This window comes from Dermochelys coriacea, chromosome 15, assembly GCF_009764565.3.
Source record: "Dermochelys coriacea isolate rDerCor1 chromosome 15, rDerCor1.pri.v4, whole genome shotgun sequence".
NCBI classification, from domain to species: Eukaryota; Metazoa; Chordata; order Testudines; family Dermochelyidae; genus Dermochelys; species Dermochelys coriacea.
The window spans coordinates 15,267,549-15,279,256 of NC_050082.1; the positions used below are offsets into that span (position 1 = coordinate 15,267,549).

At 41.7% G+C, this 11,708-nt stretch overlaps 1 protein-coding gene across 1 annotated transcript in view; it reads left to right on the forward strand.

Annotated features, from left to right (window-relative positions):
- The window catches only part of LOC119843484 (septin-2), a 92,581-nt gene that overhangs the window by 10,609 nt on the left and 70,264 nt on the right, over window positions 1-11,708 (forward strand). The window lies entirely within an intron of this gene.

Consider the following 11,708-nt stretch of genomic DNA (forward strand, 5'->3'; position numbering starts at 1 on the left):
GAAGGAGATTCCACCGCCTCCCTAGGTAACCCATTCCAGTGCTTCACCACCCTTCTTGTGAAAAAGTTTTTCCTAATATCCAACCTAAACCTCCCCCACTGCAACTTGAGAGCATCACTCCTTGTTCTGTCATCTGCTACCACTGAGAACAGTCTAGATCCATCCTCTTTGGAACCTCCTTTCCGGTAGTTGAAAGCAGCTATCAAATCCCCCCTCATTCTTCTCTTCTGCAGACTAAATAATCCCAGTTCCCTCAGCGTCTCCTCATAAGTCATGTGCTCAAGCTCCCTAATAATTTTTAAAAAGAAAAGGAGGACTTGTGGCACCTTAGAGACTAACAAATTTATTTGAGCATAAGCTTTCGTGAGCTACAGCTCACTTCATAGTCTCAAGGTGCCACAAGTACTTCTTTTCTTTTTGCGAATACAGACTAACACGGCTGCTACTCTGAAACCTAATAATTTTTGTTGCCCTCCGCTGGACTCTTTCAGTTTTTCCACATCCTTCTTGTAGTGTGGGGCCAAAACTGGACACAGTACTCCAGATGAGGCCTCACTAATGCCGAATAGAGGGGAATGATCATGTCCCTCGATCTGCTGGCAGTGCTCCTACTTATACAGTCCAAAATGCCTTTAGCCTTCTTGGCAACAAGGGCACACTGTTGACTCATATCCAGCGTCTCGTCCACTGTAATCCCGAGGTCCTTTTCAGCAGAACTGCTGCCTAGCTACTCGTTCCCTAGTCTGTAGCAGTGCGTGGGATTTTTCCATCCTAAGTGCAGGACTCTGCGCTTGTCCTTGTTGAACCTTATCAGATTTCATTTGGCCCAATCCTCTAATTCGTCTAGGTGCCTCTGTACCCTATCCCTACCCTCCAGTGTATCTTCCCAGTTTACTGTCATCTGCAAACTTGCTGAGGGTGCAATCCACGCCATCATCCAGATCATTAATAAAGATATTGAACAAAACCGGCCCCAGGAGCGACCTTGGGGTACTCTGCTTGATACCGGCTGCCAACTAAGCATAGAACCATTGACCGCTACCCTTTGAGCCCGATGATCTAGCCAGCTTTCTATCCACCTTATAGTCCATTCATCCAGCCCATACTTCTTTAACTTGCTAGCAAGAATACTGTGGGAGACCGTATCAAAAGCTTTGCTAAAGTCAAGGAATAACATGTCCACTGCTTTCCCCTCCTCCACAGAGCCAGTTATCTCATCATAGAAGGCAATTAGGTTAGTCAGGCATGACTTGCCCTTGGTGAATCCATGCTGACTGTTCCTGATCACTTTCCTCTCCTTGAAGTGCTTCAAAATTGATTCCTTGAGGACCTCCTCCATGATTTTTCCAGGGACTGAGGTGAGGCTGACTGGCCTGTAGTTCCCCGGATCCTCCTCCTTCCCTTTTTTAAAGATGGGCACTACATTAGCCTTTTTCCAGTCACCTGGGACCTCCCCTGATCACCATGAGTTTTCAAAGATAATGGCCAATGGCTCTGCAAACATATCCACCAACTCCTTTAGCACCCTCAGATGCAATGCATCCGGCCCCATGGACTTGTGTTCATCCCGCTTTTCTAAATAGTCCTGAACCACTTCTTTCTCCACAGAGGGCTGGTCACCTCCTCCCCATACTGTGCTACCCAGTGCAGTAGTCTGGGAGCTGACTTTGTTCATGAAGACAGAGGCAAAAAAACCATTGAATACAATAGCTTTTTCCACATCCTCTATCACTACGCTGCCTCCCCCATTCAGTAAGGGACCCACACTTTCCCTGACCTTCTTCTTGTTGCTAACATACCTGTAGAAACCCTTCTTGTTACTCTTAACATCCCTTGCTAGCTGCAACTCCAAGTGTGATTTGACCTTCCTGATTTCACTCCTGCATGCCTGAGCAATATTTTTATATTCCTCCCTGGTCATTTGTCCAAGCTTCCACTTCTTGTAAGCTTATTTTTTGTGTTTAAGATCAGCAAGGATTTCACTGTTAAGACAAGCTGGTCGCCTGCCATATTTTCTATTCTTTCTACACATTGGGATGGTTTGTTCCTGCAACCCCAATAAGGTTTCTTTAAAATACAGCCAGCTCTCCTGGACTCCTTTCCCTCTCATATTATTCTCCCAGGGGATCCTGCCCATCAGTTCCCTGAGGGAGTCAAAATCTGCTTTTCTGAAGTCCAGGGTCCATATTCTGCTGCTTCCTTTCTTCCTTTTGTCAGGATCCTGAACTTGACCATCTCATAGTCACTGCTTCCCAGGTTCCCATCCACTTTTGCTTCCCCTACTAATTCTTCCTTGTTTGTGAGCAGCAGGTCAAGAAGAGCTCTGCCCCTAGTTGGTTCCTCTAGCACTTGCACCAGGAAATTGTCCCCTACATTTTCCAAAAACTTCCTGGATAGTCTGTGCACTACTGTATTGCTCTCCCAGCAGATATCGGGGTGACTGAAGTTCCCCATGAGAACAAGGGCCTGTGATCTAGTAATTTCTGTTAGTTGCCTGAAGAAAGCCTTGTCCACCTCATCCCCCTTGTCTGGTGATCTATAGCAGACTCCCACTACAACATCATCCTTGTTGCTCACACTTCTAAATTTAATCCAGAGACTCTAAGGTTTTTCTGCAGTTTCATACTGGAACTCTGAGCAGTCATACTGCTCCCTTATATACAATGCAACTCCCCCATCTTTTCTGCCCTGCCTGTCCTTCCTGAACAGCTTATATCCATCCATGACAGCACTCCAGTCATGTGAGTTATCCCACCAAGTCTCTGTTATTCCAATCACATCCATAATTCCAAGATCAGAGATAAGAAGTTTGTTTCTTTCCCCACTTTTTAACAAATCTAAGTGAAATTATATTAAGTTTTGTAAAGGAATAAACACTTTAAAAGCCTATCTGAAGAAACATTCCTTCATTTCAGAGTAGCAGCCATGTTAGTCTGTATCCGCAAAAAGAAAAGAAAAAAGCATGCTCAAATAAATTTGTTAATCTCTAAGGTGCCACAAATGCTCCATTCCTTCATTTAGCACTTTTGCATATGCTTTTCCATAAAAAATTGGCATGCAGAAACGTCCCAGGGTTAAAATCATGGACAAATTGTTTAAAAAAGTAATTTATAGTGATAAAAAAATTTCCCCCCTATGTTTTAGACTAAGATTGGTGGTTTTTTAGTGAGGACAATTTAAAGCAGCATGCTTTTGCAGCAAAGCCACTGTTAGCAAAAACAGCGAGGTAGTGATCAGAGATAAGAAGACTGCTTTTCCCCCCCACTTTTTAACAAATCCATGTGAAAGTTATATTAAGTTTTGTCAAGGAATAAACACTTTAAAAGACAAATCTATATGAAGACAGAGCCCTTTATTTAACACTTTTACATGTTTCAATAATAATAATAATAATAGAGTATGTAGAAACACCCCAGAGATAAAACCACAGAACCTTAGTAACCGTAGTAACTTTTTATTTCTGATCCACTGGCTCACAGATGCTGTTTTTGCTGCAGCTTCAAGTTGTCCTCACTAAAAGCATAGGGAAAAGCTTTTAAAAACTTCTTGTTACTAAGGGTTTGTGGGTTTAACCCTGGGGTGCTTCTGAATGCTCTTTTTTTTTATTGAAACACATGTAAAAGTGTTAAATGGAGGCATGTTTCTTCAGATTGGCATGTCTTTCAAAGTGATCTTCTTCTTTTCTTATCCACTAACTTAAAAAGGCTGCCTCAAATTGTCTTCACTAAAAAATAACCAATGTTAGCAAAAGCATAGGGGAAAACTTTTTTTATTACTATAAATTACTTTGATAAAGTGATTTTATCTGTGGTTTTAATCCTGGGGTGTTTCTGCATGCTCATTTTTTATTAAAACACCTTTAAATAAAGGACTGTTTCTTCAAATAGGCTTGTCTTTTCAAGTGATTATAAAATAGAGCTTTATTCTTTTACAAAACTTAATATAACTTTTACTTGCTTTTGTTTAAAAAGAAACAATTCTTATCTCTATGTTCTGGACATCTAACAGCCTTCTTTATCTCTAATTCACTGGCTAACAAAGCTGCTTTTGCTACAGCTTCAAATTGTCCTCACCAAAAGCATAGGGAAAAACTTTTAAAAACTGTTTGTTACTAAAGGCTTATGGTTTTAATATTTATTAAAGCACCTATATAAAAGAGCTACATGGTGAGAAAAATGCTTGGGGTCTGTTTTTTTAAACAAGAATAAGGCGGTTAAAGGGGAGGGGAGGGGAAGGGAAGGAGATGGCTCTTGTTTAAAAATCTTGGGACTGTAGGATTGGTTCAGGAAAATGTATTCTGTGACACAGCTGTAGAACAGCACCTGATTGATCCGATCCAAAGGCGTAGATAACTAGCCTAAGGGGTTGTGAGCCTTGGCAGCTCCCTCTTTCCCCAGGGACAGTCGCAAGGGTAAGATCTCTCTCTCTGACTGAACCACATGCTGCCTATCTTTGCTCTTTGCAAAGGGGCTTTCTTTTCCCTTTTCCTGCCATGTTCTCTCTTTTAACCTATCTTTATATTTTTCTCTTTTATTTATCTCTTTTTAAATGCTCTTTTCTTAACCGATCTTTATATTTAATAAACTTTTTACATTTATCTCAACATTTTTTATTCTTTAATAACTTGCCAAACTAGTCCTTTAAAAACACCCCTCCTTACCAAACCTAACCAAACACCTTTCTTTTCTTTAATAACTTGTCTCTATTCTTTCAAGCTAACCCTTTAAAACCAAAAATCTTTAATTTCTCTTTTCTATTCTTTAATAACATGCCAAACTAGGCCTCTAAAATCATCTCTCCTTACTAAACCTAACCAAACAATCTTTCTTCTTTTTAATAACCTTTCTTTCCTTTTTTCCTCTAAACCTAATCAAAGCTTTCTTTTTTTGAAAAAAACCCTCCTTTCCTTTAAGGTCTCTCTCTATTCTTTCAACCTTTTTCTTTAAACAATCAACCAAATGTATCAAAGCAGAAGCATGCAACATTCCACCTATTCAAATATAAAAATTAATAAAATGTTTTTCAAAATGGCTGACGGCATCAAACCTCAACACCAAAGGAAACGGGAATAGAGGGCGGGACATAAACCCAAAATGGGGCATGGAAACCTGTCAAAAAATACATGGTGATCAATGCTATTGAGCCATATACTGTGAGTGAATGCCAGCAGCTGTTATAAATACTTGAAAGCAGTTGTAACACAGCCAAGTTCTATTGCACAAATGGTAGTGGGCAAAAGGCCATGTGGAGACTTCTGTTTTTCATTCAAACCAGGATTATTTTGGTTTAATTTAAATCAATTACAAATTGGATTCAACTAAACCAAAATAAATGTTCATACTGGGGTTTGCACCAGTTTATCTCAGTTTGGTTTAAAAATTGATTTAAGTTAAACAAATGCAACTTTCTTGTGTAGAGGAGACCATAGAATTCAGAGTCCCTGGCTATAGTCACTGCCTCTGATCCAGTCAGGTGTCAGCCTGCAACCCAGCACTTAGGCCCAAATCCACAAAAGTATTAAGGATAAATGCAAATTAATGCACATTGGAAAACATAATCCCAACTATATGTATAAAATGATAGGGTCTATATTAGCTGTTACCACTCAAGAAAGAGATCTTGGAGTCATTGTGGATAGTTCTCTGAAAACATCCACTCAATGTACAGTGGCAGTCAAAAAAAGTGAATAGAATGTTGGGAATCATTAAGAAAGGGATAGATAATAAGACAGAAAATACCATATTGCCTCTATATAAATCCATGGTACGCCCACATCTTGAATTCTGCATGCAGATGTGGTTGCCTCATCTCAAACAAGATATATTGGAATTGGAAAAGGTTCAGAAAAGGGCAACAAAAATGATTAGAGGTATGGAGCGTCTGCCATATGAGGAGAGATTAATAAGACTGGGACTTTTCAGCTTGTAAAAAAGATGACTAAGGGGGGATATGATAGAGTCTATAAAATCATGACTGGAATCAAGAAAGTGAATAAGGAAGTGTTATTTATTCCTTCTCATAACACAAGAACTAGGGGTCACCACATGAAATTAATAGGCAGCAGGTTTAAAACAAACGAAAGTATTTTTTCACACAATGCACAGTCAACCTGTGGAACTCCTTGCCAGAGGATGTGAAGGCCAAGACTATAACCGGGTTCAAAAAAGAACTAGATAAATTCATGGAGGATAGGTCCATCAATGGCTATTATCCAGGATGGGCAGGGATGGTGTCCCTAGTCTCTGTTTGCTAGAAGCTGAGAACGGACGACAGGGGATGGATCACTTGATGATTACCTGTTCATTATCTGTTCATTCCCTCTGGGGCACCTGGCATTGGCCACTATCAAAAGACAGGATACTGGGCTAAATGGACCTTTGGTCCAACCCAGTATGGCCGTTCTTATGGATTAATGAAAGTTAGGAGCCAAAATACCTTTGAGGATCTGGGCCTCATGTGGCTTCAGTAACCCTGCTGCACTCTTGTTCCTTCTTTTTCCCACATGAGCACGTCCCTTTGTTGTGCAGTTATTACTCATGTTTGTTACATAGTCCTTACAGACCAACTATGGACCGGGCCTCTTTGTACTCGGTGCTGGCCAATCCACAGTAGTAAGCAATCCTCACCCCCAGTGCAGCAGTACCTGCTGTGTGATTTATATCTTCCTGGTAATCAGCATCTCTGTCCTAACTACCTAGAGAGTACAAATTAGATACTTAACAAGCAGGCGTGCCAACAAATTACCTCATTACAATTCTAGCAGATGAAACAGTGGCCAGCACACATCTTCACTATATTCTTCCTCCCATCCCCATTGTCTGGAGACAGAGCACGTGGTCTCGGCTACTTTTCCAGGACCAATCCATCCCAGTTTGTAAAGGCCAATGTCTCTGTGCCCACTTTCAACACATATAATATAGTCATGCTAACTCAGGGCAGCTGCAGCCTCAGATTGATTTTCTCTCTCTCTCTGAGCAGCCGTAAACATTTCTGGCGTGAGAAGTGTCTTCCTAACAGAGGCTGCCTGGGAGAGCCAGTTGAGAGGAGCTATCACTTCTCCCCAGCCATTTTTGAAATACACACAGTTTGCTTAAATTATTTTCACGAGTAAATCCCATTATACAAGTAATGAAATTTGGCCCTGGGTATTGCTCCAGACTGTCAAGCTGAGACCACTGTTGTTAAATCAGAAAGATCCCAGGTATCAGGGAGAGAAGTGAGAGAGAACCAAGCAGACAGAGATAGCGAGCACAGGGTGAACAGGAAGAAAACCAGAACATAAGCTGAAATTGAATATTTGTATTGAACAAAAAATCCCATCACCAGAACAATAATATAAAGGGGGAAGGAAAGCCAGCTACCTCTGACTGCAAGCACAGGAAGGCCACCACCCTTGCCACTTGACGGAAAGCACCGAACTCTTAATTTCCCCAGATAAATAACTGCAATGGAAACAGACACATGGGCAACACATGCAACCTCTGAGGTTTCCTTTGCTAAGAAAGCAAGGTCCCAGTATGGCTGGAATACCATTGTGCCCTCCTCCCTATCCACCTGTCCCTTACCAACCTCTTCTCACTAATTGCCCTATCCCAGACAATCAAAGCAACATAAGAATGTATGCTTAACAAGCACAGTATAAAACAAACTCTCTGGTTATAATTTGATGAGAATTAGTGGCAAGTTTAGCACAGCTGCCGTGCTACATAACTAATTCCTGGCAATTGGTATTTCATATGAGTATTCGCAAAAAGAAAAGCAGGACTTGTGGCACCTTAGAGACTAACAAGTTTATTTGAGCATAAGCTTTCGTGAGCTACAGCTCACTTCATCGGATGCATTCCTATGAATATGGGTATTGGTACTTCAGACTTTTGTGGTGGGTACACATTAGGCTTCCTCTCCCTCCCTGGGTGAGTCTGCGAGCTGGGCCCTGATGTATCCTTGTGGCCTACCTCCCAAACGGTTGCATGTGCTCAAACCCTCTGGAGATCTTTGGTTCCTCCAGTCTTCAGCCTCAAGGCTGTGAGAAGCTGCACAAGCTTTCCCGGAGGTTGGAGCATATACAGTTGAGTGAGAGTTGCTGGGCACTGGCCAATCTAGTTGAAGTTTTAGGCAAATAAAAGGGCACAGTTGCTGTAAAGTTTGGGGATTCCTTGTGCTCTGTCCTATACCTTGGAACGCCTACTAAAGCTGTTGCACACAGAACAGAATTAATTTCAACAGCCAGAGGAGAAAAGGGCTGTGATTGCCTAAAAGGAAGCACAGATCAATTTGATGTTTCGTGGGGGATGTTAAGTCATAAAATTACTATTTATAAACCATGTCTTTGCAGGCAAGCATCTGAGTTCCTTTTTGTTAAAACTCATGATGTTCTTACAGTTCAACAATTCATTAACAAATGATCATTAATGCCGTGACAGCTGTTGCTACTACAGTTATGCACCTAATAAATCATCCTAAAGGGAATGCATAAGGGGCTTTGCAACCCGTGAACAGTGGGCGGATGTAGCATTCAAGCTGAAAACAATGACACAGAAGTCATGCTGGACTGAGTGGAGCTCAGGGATTAGAAATGATTGTGTTCTCACTCTTTTCTTGCAGCAAGCAGGAAGAGCACCTCACTGACCAGGTTTAGATGGACTTGCCAATTGGACAGAGGATATATGACCTGGGGCTCACACTGCATTTAAAATTTTCTGAGTTTCACGTATCTAACTACATCTGTTCCCTCCCACCCACTGAACTCTTGAGCATTTGAAGGCAGGAATGAAATATCAGAGTCAGCAAAAAGTTTATACTTGAAGCCCCTATAATTCTCCTGAATAACAGACACTGGAGACTAGAGGTCTGAGGCAAAGGACATTGAACTCAATGGGAGTTCCTCTGACTTCAATGGGGGTTTTGGATCAGATGCTCAAAAAAGTGAGGAGTGATAAGTTTAGCATCCATTTTGGATGGATTTTGTGCAATTTTCTTCTTTTAATTAGCGCCTAAATGGGAGTGCATTAGGAGCACAAATAAATTAGCAAATAACTGTTCTTTATTTAAAGATCCTGATGCTTTTCAGTCAGAACCACTTATTCTGATGCAGCTGTAAAAATGCCATCGTCTTTTCCAAGAGATGAGTTTGAATGGGACCTTATTTTGGCTTCAATACAACAGTACAAATGGGATTTGCACCTTATACACAAACCACTGCCCTCGTGAGTCCTGTGTGTAACGAGTGCAGACACTAGTGTGGTGGTGAAAAAAGAAGTGGGTAAACTAATCTAAACTCTATATTTTCCACATGGAAGTGGATAAACTGTTTATCCTTGACACATAACTGAGTGCAGACACGTCCTCACTCCGTCCAAGGCGACCTTCAAGGAGATTAATGCAAGAGAATGAGCAGGTCATTACAAAATGGACTGGGAGATATATTTAATCACAGGGTTCAGCCCAGGGTTATCTCTACTTGGAGCTGGGTTGAGTGAGTTTGCACCAAAAGCTTAGTGTCATTTCCACCGTCACGTCATCTTTCGGCTTCCCAAATCACATGAAATAGCGTCAAGGTTTTGTAATGTTGCCTAACGAGGCCCTAATTACTTCATCTTCTCCCTTTTATAATGTCAGTAACTGACCAATCTCCAGGAGCAGGGAAGGGTCACCAGGTTTGCCTTTTCTGCTCTGTGCTGGTGCTTCCAGGGGGCAGGGATGTCAGAGCAGTTCAGGAGAGTGTGGGGAGGAAAGGGATCAGAGCTGTGCCAGGGGGATGTAGTAGAGGGACTTCAGCTCTGACCCTCTGCCTTGTCCCTATTCATCCTTCTCATTTTTGTCCTCCTGACCTTCAAAACATGTGCACACTGACTCCATGTCAGTCCCTGCACTGTTCTTGCATCCTCTGCTCAGTTCCTCACCTGGGGGCCCCCACCAATGCCTGCCCCTCCTTGGGGAGGAGGGCTGAGGATGGAAGATAGGGTTGTGCTGGATAGGCCGAGAGATGGGAGATAAGGAGATGATGTAGGGGCAATGAAGGAACTAAGGTTGTCTTGTATGGCTGGTTTAATCATTGCCAAGGAGCCAGAGGCAGTGGAGGTAGAAAGCTGGGTTACGGAACATGTCCCAAAGAGTTTACAATCTGATTTCCATGGGGGCAAATCCTGAAGTGCTTAGTTATGGCATGATCTCCCACACACCCAGGTTCACTCTGTGTGTGTATCTGGATCCTGCCACATGGCAGGTAGTTCAGCTGTCTCCTGGATGCTGTTTCCCCTTTCTATGAACCCTGAAGAGATCTCACAAAGAAGGTACTGGGTCTGCACACAGGGAGGGAGTGGGCCCTGGGGGATGCACATTGTCCCTCTCAAGCCCTGTAGGGAATATGGACAAAGGATAATATAGCCCCCAGTTGTATTAGTTTTTGCATGTAGCCTACCCTACACCTAGCGGCCAGTTGGGAGATCCCTTACAGCCCTATTTTAGTTCTGTCCTGTATGAAAGTCAGTCTCCTGCTTCAGATTGCTGTGCATTATTATTATTATTCTCTTTGACCTCTTTCCTACCTCAGATTTGGAAAATCACCTCAATATCATTTGTAATTAATGATCTTAATGAGAATTTGATCATGAGTTTGCTTTGTAATGTACATTACAGAGGTTTGAACAACTAAGGAAAGAATCTGGCCACAAAGTTAACTGCAGATCCTGTGGGGGCCAGGGAGGGAGGGAGGGACGAGTCACTTACACTAATCATGACTCCTAAAGATGAATTTCTTTACAAAAAACTAGAGGCTTGAAATTCCTGCGTTGGCTGTGACACTGACTAATTCTCAACAATGTTCTCTCTATTGTTAACAGGATCAACACAGTACAAAGAGGTTTATAAAGACTGACAGACATCATCTGTTTTGTTAGTCTTAATTCCACTCCCTAAAAGTGAGGTTGATTGAAAGAGTAAGGGAAGAAAATTTCCCTTTCTACTCAGAAATGTCACCTCAATAAAAATCAGGGTGCCGCAATGGCTTCTCTTTTGGGTAATTATGAAGGGGAAACATCTCTGTGACCACAACAAAATATAAATGGGCAAAGGTGAAATTATTTAGCAAGTAACCAATGCCAGTTCCTTAGTGATTTTTATTACAATGCAAAACACTGCTGTTCCTGGAAGAGGAGTGCAAAATAAATTCTATCTCTGAGACATTTTGTAGGTAGAAGGTAAAGGAAATCCGCTGATTCTTCTCCATTGTCATAATCAGTGCTTTCAAAAGATGAGTTTGTGTGTGCACAAACATGAAAAGTAACAATCTCATATATTCAAGATTGCTGTGATATACAGTACATGAAATCCATTAATCTGGGAGTTTTGGTGCACCACTGAAAAATATGCAAGTTTCTCCTCTTCTAGCCAGCCAGGGAATGTATTTATTACTTGTAGATTTTCCTATGGGTTGCTAAATAGATGTTGACATTGTAGCTTGTAGCAATAAATCCAAGTACATTCACAGGTGCTGACTTAATGCTCTAATATTAACAGACTTCCAGCAGTCTAAAGGCTTGTGCAATTGACCAACTTCCAGTAGTGCTGGGGCTCTTGGTTTACAATACAGTGGCCTGAGAGGAACTCATCATTACAGTTATTTACCTGTCTGAAACTTTGAGATCTTTGTGTGGCTTTCCTCCATTAGAGATTTCACAAATAAATCTCTGCTTGGGAGAGGTACACAT